The 13,872-nt window shown below is 36.7% G+C and overlaps 1 protein-coding gene across 4 annotated transcripts in view; it reads right to left on the bottom strand.

Annotated features, from left to right (window-relative positions):
• ARHGAP5 (Rho GTPase activating protein 5) overlaps window positions 1–12,944 on the bottom strand; it is a 103,494-nt gene extending 90,550 nt beyond the window's left edge. For 3 of the 4 annotated variants that reach the window (XR_012486421.1, XM_074289554.1, XM_074289551.1), the window contains exon 1: window positions 12,440–12,852. The gene's annotated coding sequence lies outside the window, so the exon portion shown is untranslated. Of the gene's footprint in view, window positions 1–12,439 lie in introns of all 4 variants that reach the window. The other variant, XM_074289553.1, reaches the window with a different exon arrangement.
• Between the last annotated feature and the right edge of the window lie 928 nt (window positions 12,945–13,872).

Below are 13,872 nucleotides of genomic sequence, written 5' to 3' on the forward strand. Positions count from 1 at the left end.
CATCTATAAAATGGGTATACTTCTATACACACTGTCTACCTCAAAGATCTATATTAAAAATCAAATGAAAAACTGGTTTTTAGAATCACAATCTTACAGCATAGCAGTGCTATTACTATCAATTAGTTACTAACTGTACTGCCTCAAATAAAAGATTATCTTAAAAGAAATTTTAAAATTACAGTCTCATATATAAAACACTGCATTTTCTTGCTGATATTTGCTTAGGGAAAAATAAAATTCTGTTTGCAAATGTCCTTGACCCTTATGATTTACAATTTAACAACCCCATTTTCCCAACTTTTTTGTTTTCTGAGGTTTTGAGCTATTACTAGTAATTAAAATACTCTTGACACTTAACAAGCCAGGCAGGAAGGTGCTAAGTTAGGAGTCAAAATATAGCTAGGTAGATACTTTAGCTTTTCCTGCCACTTATTAGGCTATGTGACTTTGAGTAAGTGCTTTGCCTCTCTTGGCCCTTCATTTTCTCACATGTAAATTATAAGACTAAAGAACCTCCAACTGGACTTCCAGTTCTAGTAAATTTATTCTATGACCTATTCTATCCAAGTCACCTGTGTGGTTTAGAGCTTCATAAAACTGGCACTCTAATAGTCAGGATTTCCTCTAAAATCTAGATCAAAGTTCTTTTTGTTATGTGCATAGTGACTAAAGGGTAATTCTGATATCATATGAGCCATAGTAAGAGAGTTAAGAAGTAAAAGATACCCAAAACTCCATATCAGTTAATGTTAAGTGATATTTTTAAGTTTTCCTTTTTTTTAAAGAGTACCTCACTGTATCAAATGAACACCAAAAAAGAAAAAAAATTAATTTTCTAAAATTTATTAAACATAACTGTTTAAATGTTAAAAAACCAATTACATTATACAGAAGGGGTTTTATTTATTTATAACATCCCACTTGCCCAGTTGTCAAATTTCTTGAAATCTCTATTATCTAAAAAACAACCCAAAATCTTCAAGCTCAAAATTAGCTATCACAAAATCTACATTCTTTAGTCCACTGGAAGAGGTATGAAGACTATAGCCTGCCTTATAACTGTGCAAAATAAGGTTACTGATTTAATAAATGTGGCTATTATCCCAAGTTGTAATAGCATATTAAAAACAATTATGGATAGATCTGCAAGAACATACACTGATAACAATGAGAAATAACAGGTAGATGGCAAGGTGATGTATAAAAACTATAAAAATAAGAGAATTAGAAATTTTTAAAAGTCTGGATTTATTTTGTTTAGAAGAGAAAACAGTGCCTCCGATATACATAGCTGAATAGTCTCTGAGAACATCATTTGTTGTTGAGACATTTTCAGTCCTATTCAACTTTTCCTGACTCCATTTGAGATTTTTCTTAGCAAAGATACAGGAGGATTTGCAATTTTCTTCTCCAACTTATTTTACAGATGAGGAAACTGAAGCAAACAAAGTTAAGTGACTTGTTCAAGATCACATAAGTAATGTCAAACTCGAGAAGTGAAGTCTAGAAAATGAGTCTTTTTGACTCCGGGCCCTGGAACTCTTTCCACTGAGCCATCTAACTTCCTAAAGATATTAGAGCAAGGTACAATTCTATAAAGGATGCCTGATCAAATGAAGTAAATATGTAAGCTTGGATTTAGAGGAAACTTTTAACTACTCCAATATAAAATAATGCCAGAAAAAAAAGAAACAACTTTAAATTAATCTTAATGCAGTTCTATTTGCTATCCATTTCTAAATAGTCTTTTAGAGCAAAGTTTCTTTTTTGTGAGTCAGTCTTGCAACTGAATATGGAGATTATGAAATTATGACTTATTATCAGTAAATGTTTGATTTAGAGGAAATCCTGACTCTTTTATACACTGGGAGCATAAAATTTGGAGGAAAAGGAATCAATCATGAGTGGAAAAAGTTTAAGAAGCCCTTGTTTCAAAGGATTTGAAAAAAAATTTTTTTTAAAGATTTATTGAGAATTTGAACAAGTTTTCTTTCCCTCTTACCTCTAATAACAATTGTTACTTAAAACAGATGTCATTTTAAAGCCAATATTTTATCTTGTACTTCTAAAATATTGCACAAAAACAGTTTTGTCCAAACTATGTTCCAAAGATCTCTGATGTACTATGTAATATAAATAGGAATCCCAAAAGAGAATTACCATGCTGGCCACTTACTTTTCTCTAAAATGGTGAACATGAAATTATATAGGTATTAAAGGAACTTATGTGCAGAAAATTTAGGGGGAGGGGGGTATAGTTAAGGCTCAATTTCCTAAAATTTCCCAACTCCCCTAATGGTCAGACCAATATTTTATGGGTTGTATCAAATTTTTCAAGTTCAGAAATATTCTATGTCCCCCACTATTTCAGGAGATGCTTTGCCAAGAAATATAAGAAACTATGTACAAGGTCCTAAATGTTTAAGGATGTCAGCTAAATATTATTGGGTTGTTTTTCTCATATTTCAAATTTCTTTCATATATTTCAGAGTCCCAAAAGATCTCATACTAAATTAGAATTCAGTGACAAAAAAAAAAAAAAAAAAAAAAAAAAAGGCAAATTTTAACGTAGTGTGAGCAAAAATAACTTTTAAAAATCCTTTTAGACGGGGGCGGGCTAGGTGGCGCAGTGGATAGAGCACCAGTCTTGAATTTAGGAGGACCCGAGTGCAAATCTGATCTCAGACACTTAACACTTCCTTGCTGTGTGACCCTGGGCAAGTCACTTAACCCCAGAAAGAAAGAAAGAAAGAGAGAGAGAGAGAGAGAGAGAGAGAGAGAGAGAGAGAGAGAGAGAGAGAGAGAGAGAGAGAAAGAAAGAAAGAAAGAAAGAAAGAAAGAAAGAAAGAAAGAAAGAAAGAAAGAAAGAAAGAAAGAAAGAAAGAAAGAAAGAAAGAAAGAAAGAAAGAAAGAAAGAAAGAAAGAAAGAAAGAAAGAAAGAAAAGAAAAGAAAAAAAATCCTTTAGACAGGATCAATAATGATAATGCAAAATTGTATTCTTATGCTCATTTATAATATTTAAGGGAACAACTGATTTTTGAAAAGTTCAGTGAATATAACCTGAAATACAGCCTCAATTGAAAATATTTTGGGATATAATAATAATAATAACAGTTAGCATATTATTAACACCAGTTATGTGTCAGTCAGTGCACTAAGTACTTTAAAAATATTACCTAATTGCTTTTAAAACAAGACATTTTTGCAATTTAAAATATGGAGACAGGATACATATTTTCAAAGTCTAAATATATAAAATATTTTATATTTCCAAGACCACCGAGAGATGCAACTGAGAAATTAAATGCTCCCATCTCTGACAAATAAAATAAGTATTTTAATTTGCAAATATTCAACTCAGAGGAACTCAGTAGACCAACTTCAAATCAAAATTTTGATCAGCATATTGAACAATTAATCAAATAAGATTATCTAGCATAAATGAAGTTGACAGTTTTGCTATAATACATCGTTAAGATTGCTAATTTCAAGGATATATATTACTTGAAAGAGAAATAGTAAATACTTCAAGATTTACTTTTTAAAAACTTACCTATAAGTTGAAAATAAGTAACATGAAAACTGACTTAGGTGAGATAATAAATTAAGTCTTGTACCACAACCAGTCATAAGGTTGAAAGATACTACCTCTTCCAAAAAGCCTTCTTTGATAATCACTTCAGCTGGTAATGACTTTCTCCTCCATCACAAACTCCTAAAAAACACTGTATTTTCCTTTAAGTGCTTAATTACAAATTTAATAATTAGTAATGTACCATCTTCCACTACTAAACTTTATGCACTCTAAAAAATGGGTAATTATCTAACCAAGTTTTGCTTGTTTTACACACAACTGATAATAAATGTATGCTGAACTAAACTGACATATCTCTCACCTCCACCCTGGGCATCTTAACACTAAATTCTAGCCTTGAGATGAGATCATATGAAACCAAAAAATAAAATAAAATGAAAATTCATTTCTTATGTTTAAAATTTTTAAGTGTTAATTTTAATCAAGTTAAATCTATATGTTCAAGTGCTTTCAAAAAATTTCAGTTGAGATTCCCTAGAAGTTCCCCTTCTCTGTGACTTTAGAATCAGATTTATTAGCATTTTCAACTAATAGAACATGTGACAGTAACTTGTCCAGTCAAATGTTAATAGACTATAATAGAAATGAGGAATGTCTTGACAAGCTTTAGAATAAGTGTCACTGACCTAAAACAAATTCTAGATTGAAATTGTAATCTCTCTTGGTGACCTAATGTTTCTGAGACCTTACTCTGAAAGACTTTTCAAAAAAGGCTTTTGCAAACCCTTCATATTGCAATATAAGTGTACTTTCTCTTATTGATGGTGAAAATAAGAAAAATAACTTCACTTAAGCCATCATTCTTGGAAAGCAATAAATAAGAGACATGTCCCATAGTACAGGGCTACAGGGCTTTATAAAATTTATAAAATTTTTCCACTGGCAATTCAAGTATACAAGTATATAAAAGAGTAATGCAAATCAAACATCTAGTCATAATAAATCATAATTCCATAACCTCTACATTCAATTAAGAAATTTCATATCATTTAAGAAACTAGAGCATAGTGGAAAAGGCATTTGGAATTGAGAAAATAGTAGCTCAAGTACATTAGATGCTTACTAGAAGAGTGATCATGAACAAGTCACTTATCCTGTTGTCTCAGTGTCCTCATCCACAAAAAAAAAAAAAAAAAAAGGAATCAATAGTCTTTTAAGGTCCATCCTAACTTTAAATCTATGTCTATGATTCTAAATACCTGGCAAACATCTAATATATGCCATTCATTCATGTATTAGGTATTCAGAGAATACAGGGATTTGGTAGAAATTACATGAAAGTATAACACAAACTGCCATCTTTGAGTAGCAGATGAAAAAGAATAAAAAAACTTAAGAGAAAGTTAGATTAAGTATAGAAAAGTCCAGAGAACAAGGATGAGTTTTATGATACAATAAAAGGAATCTGGTCCAGAGTTGAGGAGTATTAAGAAAAAGATTCAACATGAAAATTGAGCCAAGATTATACAGAACCATAAAAGTCACACAGAAGAACTTGCAATGTGGGAAATAAAGTTCTTACAGGAAATATGATGGATGGATTGGAAAGGGATAAACTAGATAGAGGAAGAAAGAGCTTGAACTAGAACATTGTCAATGGGAAAGGGCAAATTTAAGAAATAATAAAAAAGATAATAACTAGCATTTGTCTAGCACATGACTATTTACAAACTGCTTTATGTACTTACTCATACAATCCTAACAAGTCTGTGATTTAATACTTGAGTTAACCATATTTTAAAGATGAGCAAACAGAAACTCAAGGAGGCTTAAGGTCACGGAGCTAACTGGTATAATAGGGCCACAAACTAAGATCCTTTGAATCTAAATTAAGAAAGGCTAGCTTAAGGTGTAGGTGTGTTGGCACCTAACCTGACTTATACTTTGGAGCAAACTTGCTATTTCAAGAGGGAGAGGTAATGGGGACCTGAACTAGGGAAGAGCAAGTATAATTGCAAAGAAAGGGATGGATTTGAAAGAGATTGTGGAGCTACAGAAAAACAGATTTGGCAACTGACAGTATATGAAGAATGAAAAGAGTAAGAGTCAGGGATAACTTCCAAAGTTTCAAAACTAGGTGATAGGGTAGGCTAGTCTTAAACATCAATGGAAAGTTTGGAGGTAAAGGGTAAAATGTAAACAAGTTCCACTGAAGACACCCATGGAACATCCAGGTAGAGACAAACAAAGTCATTGGTATTTGTGAGAGAAGGGTTTGATTGGATGTTTAGATCTTAGAGTCAGTCATCTGTATGGAAATAATAACAAAAGCTGTGGGAATTGATAAGATCAGCAAGAGAGAAAGTAGACATAAAATAAAGGACCCAGATTAGGGTCTTAGTAGGACTAATGGACAGGAAAGGTCAGAGAGAAGAGTAATTAAAGCTAAAGGAAGACAGAGTTTAAGAGGAGATGGTCAAGTCCAAAGGTCAAACAGAATAAGAGCAAAGAAAATTAAAATTCAAATTATTCTTAACAATACAAGTTAAATTGCCTGCTAACACATTTTCTAGCATTACCCTGAAGTATTATTAAAATCTTGTAATTGAATTTTTCTTGTTTATGCTTTATGCCCAACTAGAATATAATAAGGTCCTAGAAGAAAGACCCAACAGATCACAGCATCTAAAATAGTACTTTTCATGGCACTATCAAGCACATGGACATGAGAGGTGAATAAGTATTTCCTTTTTTAATTCAATAGTGCAGTTAAACTAATTTTTGAGCCACAGGAAATAAATTTAAAACTTCAGAAAATATTTGTTTACTGCTAATTAAGTGCATAAGAAAATTTTATTTATTGTATGACTATTTTACAATTACATACTTAAAAGTTGAATGATTAACTACAAAAAGTACACTCATTGAGCATCAAATCATTCATACACACACACACACACACACACACACATATGTATATATATATATTCTGAACTGGGAGGAACAATAGCTGTTGCCTAGTCCAAAGTTCTTATTTTACATGTGAGGAAACATTTATAAGTGAGTCCCAGAGGTCAAAACTTGCCCACAGTACTAAACTGCAGAGCAGGATTCAAACTTAGGTTCTTTGTCTTCAAGTTCACCATTTCAACTTTCCTATATATTATTTATAGTCCAAATCCTTAAGATACATGATAGGAAGTAAATTTGAACTGATTTGGGTAACCAATTTAGTATATTGCAAATGTTAATGAAAGGTAAAAGTTAATTTAAAAAATACAAATTACCTACAACATCTATATTACTAAACATTTTAGTATACCTTATTTACTGTCTAAGGGTGAAATATGTATGTATATGTATGTGTGTATAACATGTGTGTTATTTATATATCAAGTATTAAGTAATTATTCAATTACTGAATTAAAAACTATTAATAAAATGAGCACCTGATGCTGAATTTTTGGAGCCAAGAAACTCATGAAAGAGACAAGAAATACAAAATAACCTTAGAGTCTAATACTATTTTCCACTCTTATCAAAATTAAAGGCAGAAAAGGAAGCAGAAGAATCCTATTTTTTAGAATATCTACAAACTTTGACTTAAACTTCTGTAAACAAGGTGCCATCTTTTGGTCAATAAGCATGCTGACACACTAATGGATGAACTGAATCACAGCTACACTGAGTTTTTTTTTTTTTAAATGAAACTAAAATACAAACATAGAACAAACATGAATTCAATTATTTCAACACGTATGATTCTATTTCCCGATCCTTACTTTCCTTACTGTATGTTGGACATCGAGACTGAAATGTCCTGTAGACACTCAAAGTCAATATTTCCAAAGTGGAATCTTCCAAATTAACCACCCCTCCTCTCAATCTATCTCTTCTCCAAATTTCCATTATTTCATTTGAGGCACTTCTAGTTGTATGAAACTTTTGAGTTATCCTCAACAATTCTCCCTTCAAATCTATTTAGATGCCAACACTAATGGACCCTTATCTTCACATTATCTCTCATCTATGACTGCTCCCCTTCAATGACCATCCCACTAGTTAAAATACTCACCACTACAAAAGCCTCTAAATTTCACTCTCAGTTTCTAGTGTTTCCTTCTCCAATTCTTCCTGCACAAAGTTGCCAAAGTTATATTCCTATTATCAGCAACAGTATGTCAAACTCCTGGACTCAAAAACTTGCAGTGGCTACCTAATGCCTCTAAAATTTAAAAAACTTGATATTTAAAATCCTTCATAATGTAGTTCCAGACTGTTTTTCCAGGCTTATTTCATACTAGCCTCTCCTCTCCACCCTCCCTCCTCCCCCCACATTTTTATATTTTAGTCTAACTAGCCAATTGGTTGTTCCTCATGCAGCATTCTATCTCTCATCAAAGGGGACCCTATGCAAGTCACTTAATCAGTTTGCCTCAGTTTCCTCAGTTGTAAAATGGGGATTATAACACCATCTACCTACTTGGAAGAATTGCAGTGAGGATCAAATGAGATTATATTAGTAAAGCCCTTTCAACAGTGTCTAGCAAGCAATATAAAAATGTTTATTCCCTTTCCTACTTCTGTCACTTCACATTATCACCTCATACTGAGAATGTACTATATTCTCATATCTGTCTTATAGTTTTTCCTAGAGGACCTGCTTAACTGGCTGAAGGCTTTCTGAATAGTAGGTATTTAGCATCTTTTGTGTTTGAGGTACTTGGCTAGGTGTTAGGTTCAAAGGAAAAATCAAAAATAGCCCTACCCAAAGACTTTACCATATACTAGAAGAAGTACATGAAAAAACTCCATATTGCGAGATAGAGATATTACATGTATCTGTCTTATAGAACTGCAGCTTCTTTCAAGGTTCAATTTACATATTGCCTCCTAAAAGAAGCCTTACCTGATCTCCTAGTTATTACTGTTCTCCCTTAAATTTACATACATGCATGTATACATGCATACATATATACCTACATGTGCATATATGAATGTATTATAAATGTTTATAAACATTCAACTGGAGAAGTAGGCTCTTAACTTAAGAAAAGGGTAATTACAGAGGCAATATGGCCCAGTAAGAAGAATGCTGGATCTGAGGTTAAGTACCAATTCTAACCCATAACAGCAACTGGTATTGCAAAGGATTAGAGTGCTGCACCTAGAATAAGGAAGAAATGAGTTCAAATTTGACCTTGTCTGGTCAAGTCCATTAAGATCTATTTGTCTCAGTTTCCTCAACTGTAAAATGGGAATAATAAACAGTACCTATCTCACAAGGCTGTTGTGAGAATCAAATGAGACATGTTTGAAAAAAAAAAAAAAAAAAAAAAAAACCAACAAAACAAAGCATTTAGCACCAGGCTTAGGACACTGCAGGTATTGTATAAATATTTACTCCCTTTTCCCTCTCCTTTCTATGTAACCTGGAGGGGGGAGGAAAAGGGGGGGAAAGGGAGAAAGAAAAGGAAAAAGGCTTGACTTTTCTTCTTTTGTAAAATGAAAGGGTTGGATGAGATAACTCTAAGGTTCCTTACAACTCTATATCTATGAATATGATTATTAGAAGACAACTAAGGGTTTCACTCTTGATGGTAGAAAGAGTATCCAGGCACAGATGAAATCACCGATCTAAAATATCAAAGTAAAGTTACAAAATGCTTCTTCATTTTACCAAAAAAAATTCACCATAGTGTTCCTTTATGACTGAATTTCACTAGATTCTTTTAAATATTTTATACAAAAAGACTTTTTTAGGCATGACCTATCACATTATGCAAATTATGTTAATACTATAATTTTTTAACTACCAATTAAACATATTGGCTATCTTAAATCCTCCAAAAATGAAGAATGTTTATTACCATATACCTTAAAATGAAGGTAAAAGGAAGTGACAAAATTAGATTCTGCAATAAAAGAATTCCTAAAAAACATCTCTGAAAAGTTCTGAAAAAGTTTAAGTTCATTAACTCATATTGGACTTCCAAACTGAAATATTGAAATAGTTATCAAATTGGCATTAAAATTTCACATAAAGCAAGTAATTTCCAAAATATTCGAGAGCTTGAAGCCCTGTAAAGTTAAGAAAATTGTATGAATCATATGAATATGGTCACGATTATAAACTGAAAATTATTTAAGTGAAATTATACAAACAATATCCTACTGGGAAATAGAGGTGGCACAGTAGTTAGGACACCAACCCTGAAGTCCAGGAAGACCAAAGTTCAATTAAAAAAAAAAAAAAAATCCTACAGATATCTTCTCACATTACCCAAACTCTTCTCTATACTTATCACATTCTATTTTTTACCATATTTGTTTGTGTACACGTCTTATCTCATCTATTAGATTTTTGTAAACACCTTGAAAGGCAAGATTTAATGAATTTTTAAAAAAATTTTACATACACCTAGTTCATGCTTAGCACTACAATGCCCTGCACACAGTAGAAATATTTAGTAAATGTTAAAGTGAATGCTGTTCAACATAAAATTAAGACTGTATGTCAACTTTTGATTATTTTACTATAGTCAACGATAAGTTTCATAAAGAAAATATCGACTTCAACATCATTTTTTAGATGAGAAAACTGAAGGCCAGGTCTTATGAGTAATGTATTTAAAGATGTTTAGTAAGTAAAAGGCTCATTACAAGCCAGATCTACCCTGAGAAATAGAAGTGTTTATACTGCTTAACCTGAACTAAGTATTAAGATTTTTTAAAATTATCAAAAAACTTAGTCATAGGATTTTTGTAAATTGAAAATTAGTTTAAATTCCAAATAACAAATGTAAATAATCTCCATTTTAGCAAATTTCCATCCTTTGACCTTCACTTACAAGGTAAATAGCAAAGAATTAAATTTCAAGTGAAACAAAATATACTAGTACTGTCTGTGAAACTTTTTTTTTTTAATATATGACTTCAAAATGTTTAGGATAAAAAATTTGTATGACAAAATTAGGACACTATCTTTAAAATGCCTTCAAAAAGCCATTTTAAATGTGGTCACATCTCAGATGAAAATAATCCCTTCCTACTTACAGAAATAAAAAATACTTTCTTAATGCAATATAATGAGTTGAATTAAATAAATTCTACACAAGACAACCATATTGTCTTTCAATCAACTCATTTTTTTTTCTTGTTGCCTTCCACCAAATGATAAGATCTGTTAAAACAATGATGCTATGACTTGATAAACTGATAGGTTTGGGGTTTTTGGTTTTTTTGCACTCTCAGATTTTGTAATGACTTTGCAGCAATCTTACTTTTTTTTGGTTCTCCACTTTACCTTCTTTCCTCCTTCTTTGTAAGGCTTTTAATATAAGTAATATGGATAGAGATTAAAGAGGCCATACAAATTCATAAAATTACAGTAATTTTGTAATTTAAAGACAGCCTAATAGGTCAGATCTATATTGAGGGCCTATATATTGTGATCCTCTGTCTGGAATAGTAGAAAAATCATACCACCAGAAATCAGTATCCTTTAATTCAAATGGTAACTCTTAAGTCACCATTCCTAATTTTCTCTTTTTGTATTTCTTTTTTCCAGGGTTTTGTATATGGGTAAAGAAAGAAACACCTGTTGAAGATATTACAAAGATTAGTACAGTGACCCCTTTGTCATTAGATAAAAAGAACATCTTTTTAAAAATGTTGCCACTGTTGCCTAGCTGCAAACGTCACAAAGTAAAATCAAATTATCTGAGAATGTAAACTTCAAAGTTCGTGTGCACACACCCACCTAGAGGCCTATAGTGGTCTAGGTTTAAAACACTTCAGCTCCCATTTAAATATATCCAACACTTAGGTTTTATAGGGGGAAAAAAGAGTGTAAGCTTCTCCCTTTCAACTTTGTCATAATTTTCCCAAGCGTCCTTGGAGCCAGCTTCTCCATCACTTCCCACTACCTTTCCACCTAGTCTACATTCTCCAGACTCCACCTCAAGAGCATTTCTAATAACGCTAAGGGAGGGGGGAGGGGAATGGGTAAGTGTGTATATATTTAATGTGTATAAGTGCGCGCGCGCTCCCGCGCGGCTTCCCCACCCCCCCCCCACCCCGATACTAGTTCCTCAGTGGAAACCAAAGGACTGGGAGTCTAGAGGTTATTCTCGTAGAAACTGAAATGCGGTGCTGGGATGGGAGTTGTGTTCGCTGATAGGACCTAGTGTTTAGGGTGGCGTGGCCCAAACTTCTCGCTCTCTCTCCCCGAACCCCAAGAGCTAGGGAAATCGAAGAGAAGGAAAAAGGGAAGGAGTATGAGAGTGTGATTGTGCGGTGGCGTTGGGAGGACAGAGGAGAGTAAAAGTGAAAGAGCTGCTCACTTCGAAGGGGCCTTAAGTTCGGAGCGAAGACTCCGTTTCAGCTGACATGCCCCCACCCTACCCCACCCCCCTTTTTTTCCTCCTTCCAGGTGGAACTCGTTAGCAGCGGCGGCAGCCCCGAGAAGCCAGGGAAGTGCATAGAGAAGCCCCGCCACCTTACTCCTCCCTCCCCCGCATGCCGCTCGCCACCAGGGCTCGGGAGCTGTGGGGAGCAAACTGGGAGTCGGAGGGAGGAAGCCGGCTCCAGTCTCCCCCAACTCCCAGGCCGGCCGGCCGGCCTGTCCGTGTGAACCGCGTCACCTGGGGAGCGGCAGCGGCTCTCTCTGTCTTTCACATTCACTGTCTCCCACCCCCGGCCCCCGATCACACTTTCCCCCAATCTTCCTTGGCCCACCGGCCTGGAAGGGGAGGGCTCCCGGGGTGTGGGGGTCGGGGGGAGAGAGACAGCCATTGGAACTGGCTGCAATCGGCGGCCACAGCGGTTGTGGCCGCCGGGCGTGAGTGTGGAGAGGGGAGCGACCCTGACCAGGCCCCGGGGAAAAGAGAAGGTCCTACCTAACACGGTCGGTCTCCTCCGCCTCCTCCTCAAAGGCAGCAGCCCCGGCGGCGGCGGCGGCGGCAGGGGTGGCGGCGGCAGCAGCAGCGACATTCCTGGGGAGAGCTCACGCCGCCGCCGCCGCCTCCTCCTCCTCCTCCTCCTCCACCACTCTCCGCTCGCCTCCCAGCAGCACCGGCCGCCGCGTCTCTTCAGTCACCCCTTCCCCCCTTCCACGCCCCAAATCTCCAAGCCCGGCCGCGGCTGGGTGTTCGTCCCCCCTCTTTCTCCCTCCCCCCCAGGCCCCTCCACCAGTCGCAGCCTGCCCGCCGGCCGGCCGCCGCGCTGGGCTCAGTAATGGCGGCCGCTCTAGCTCCCCCTCGCTGACGGTTCTCGCTCCCTCTCTCCAGAACTTTACCTCAGCATCTCTCCCGGCGCGCACCGCCGCCGGAACGCGCGCGCGCACATCCCCACACCCGGAGCGGAGGCGCCGCCACGGCTCCAAGCTCGCGCGCGCGCGCGCCCTCGCGTTCATTCCCCCGCCACCCCCCATCCCCCGCCCGCAGCAGTCCTTCACCTCCCCAACACCTCCCTTTCCTCCCCCCGCTTCTCTCCCATTTTAGCCCCGCCCTGGCTCTCGTCTCCCGGGAGCCGGGGAAGGCGCGAGCTCTAGGGGGGGAGGGGAGCGGATTGGGGAGCCTTGCTCTTGCCCCCCCCACTTCGAACTCCCCTATTGGTTTTTGAATCCCCCCCCTTTCTTCCTCACTTTACCCTATTCATTGGTTCGCTCGCCTACTCCATTCCTTCCCACCTTCTCTCCCTTTCACCCATTGGGGATTGTGTGTGTCTTTTTTTTCCTCTCCTTTTCCCTTCCTCCTTATCCTACTCCTCGATCCCACCCTCCACACTTTGAAAGCAACATGCCACACAGCTTAAGCACCACCCCCGTTTTCCCTTTCCTCATTCCTCGTTTTCTCTCCGTAGCTCAGGGCGAGCCACTCCACTGCAAAGGAAAGAACTAGAGATCGGGTTAATCTGTTGCAAAACATGACATGTGCACGGGCAAAATCAATCCCTTTTCGGTCCCGGAGCAGACAGATTCTTTGAGAGGGAAGAAAAGGAGACCCACAAACACGCTTGCACACGCATGCAAGGGTTTTTAACAATGCGTGTGTGTGAAAGAGAGCAGCCGGCTTGGCTTGGGAATCACTAGTGAGAAACATTTGTTCACTCACTATAGAGGCAGTATATATGTGTATTGGAGTCAATGCCATACTTCCACGAAAGGCAAAACTCTACCAAAGCCAAGAGGAGGAGTCTGTTTCTTAGCGAACGTAAGGCTCAGGCCCATAATCTCTCACACACACAGGCTTTGAAAGAGTTTAGAACAAGAGGGTAAGACAGACATAGGGAAAGAGTATTGCAATGGTAATAATACTCCATCCCTGTTGAC

This window comes from Sminthopsis crassicaudata, chromosome 2 (genome assembly GCF_048593235.1).
Source record: "Sminthopsis crassicaudata isolate SCR6 chromosome 2, ASM4859323v1, whole genome shotgun sequence".
Lineage (NCBI taxonomy): Eukaryota > Metazoa > Chordata > Mammalia > Dasyuromorphia > Dasyuridae > Sminthopsis > Sminthopsis crassicaudata.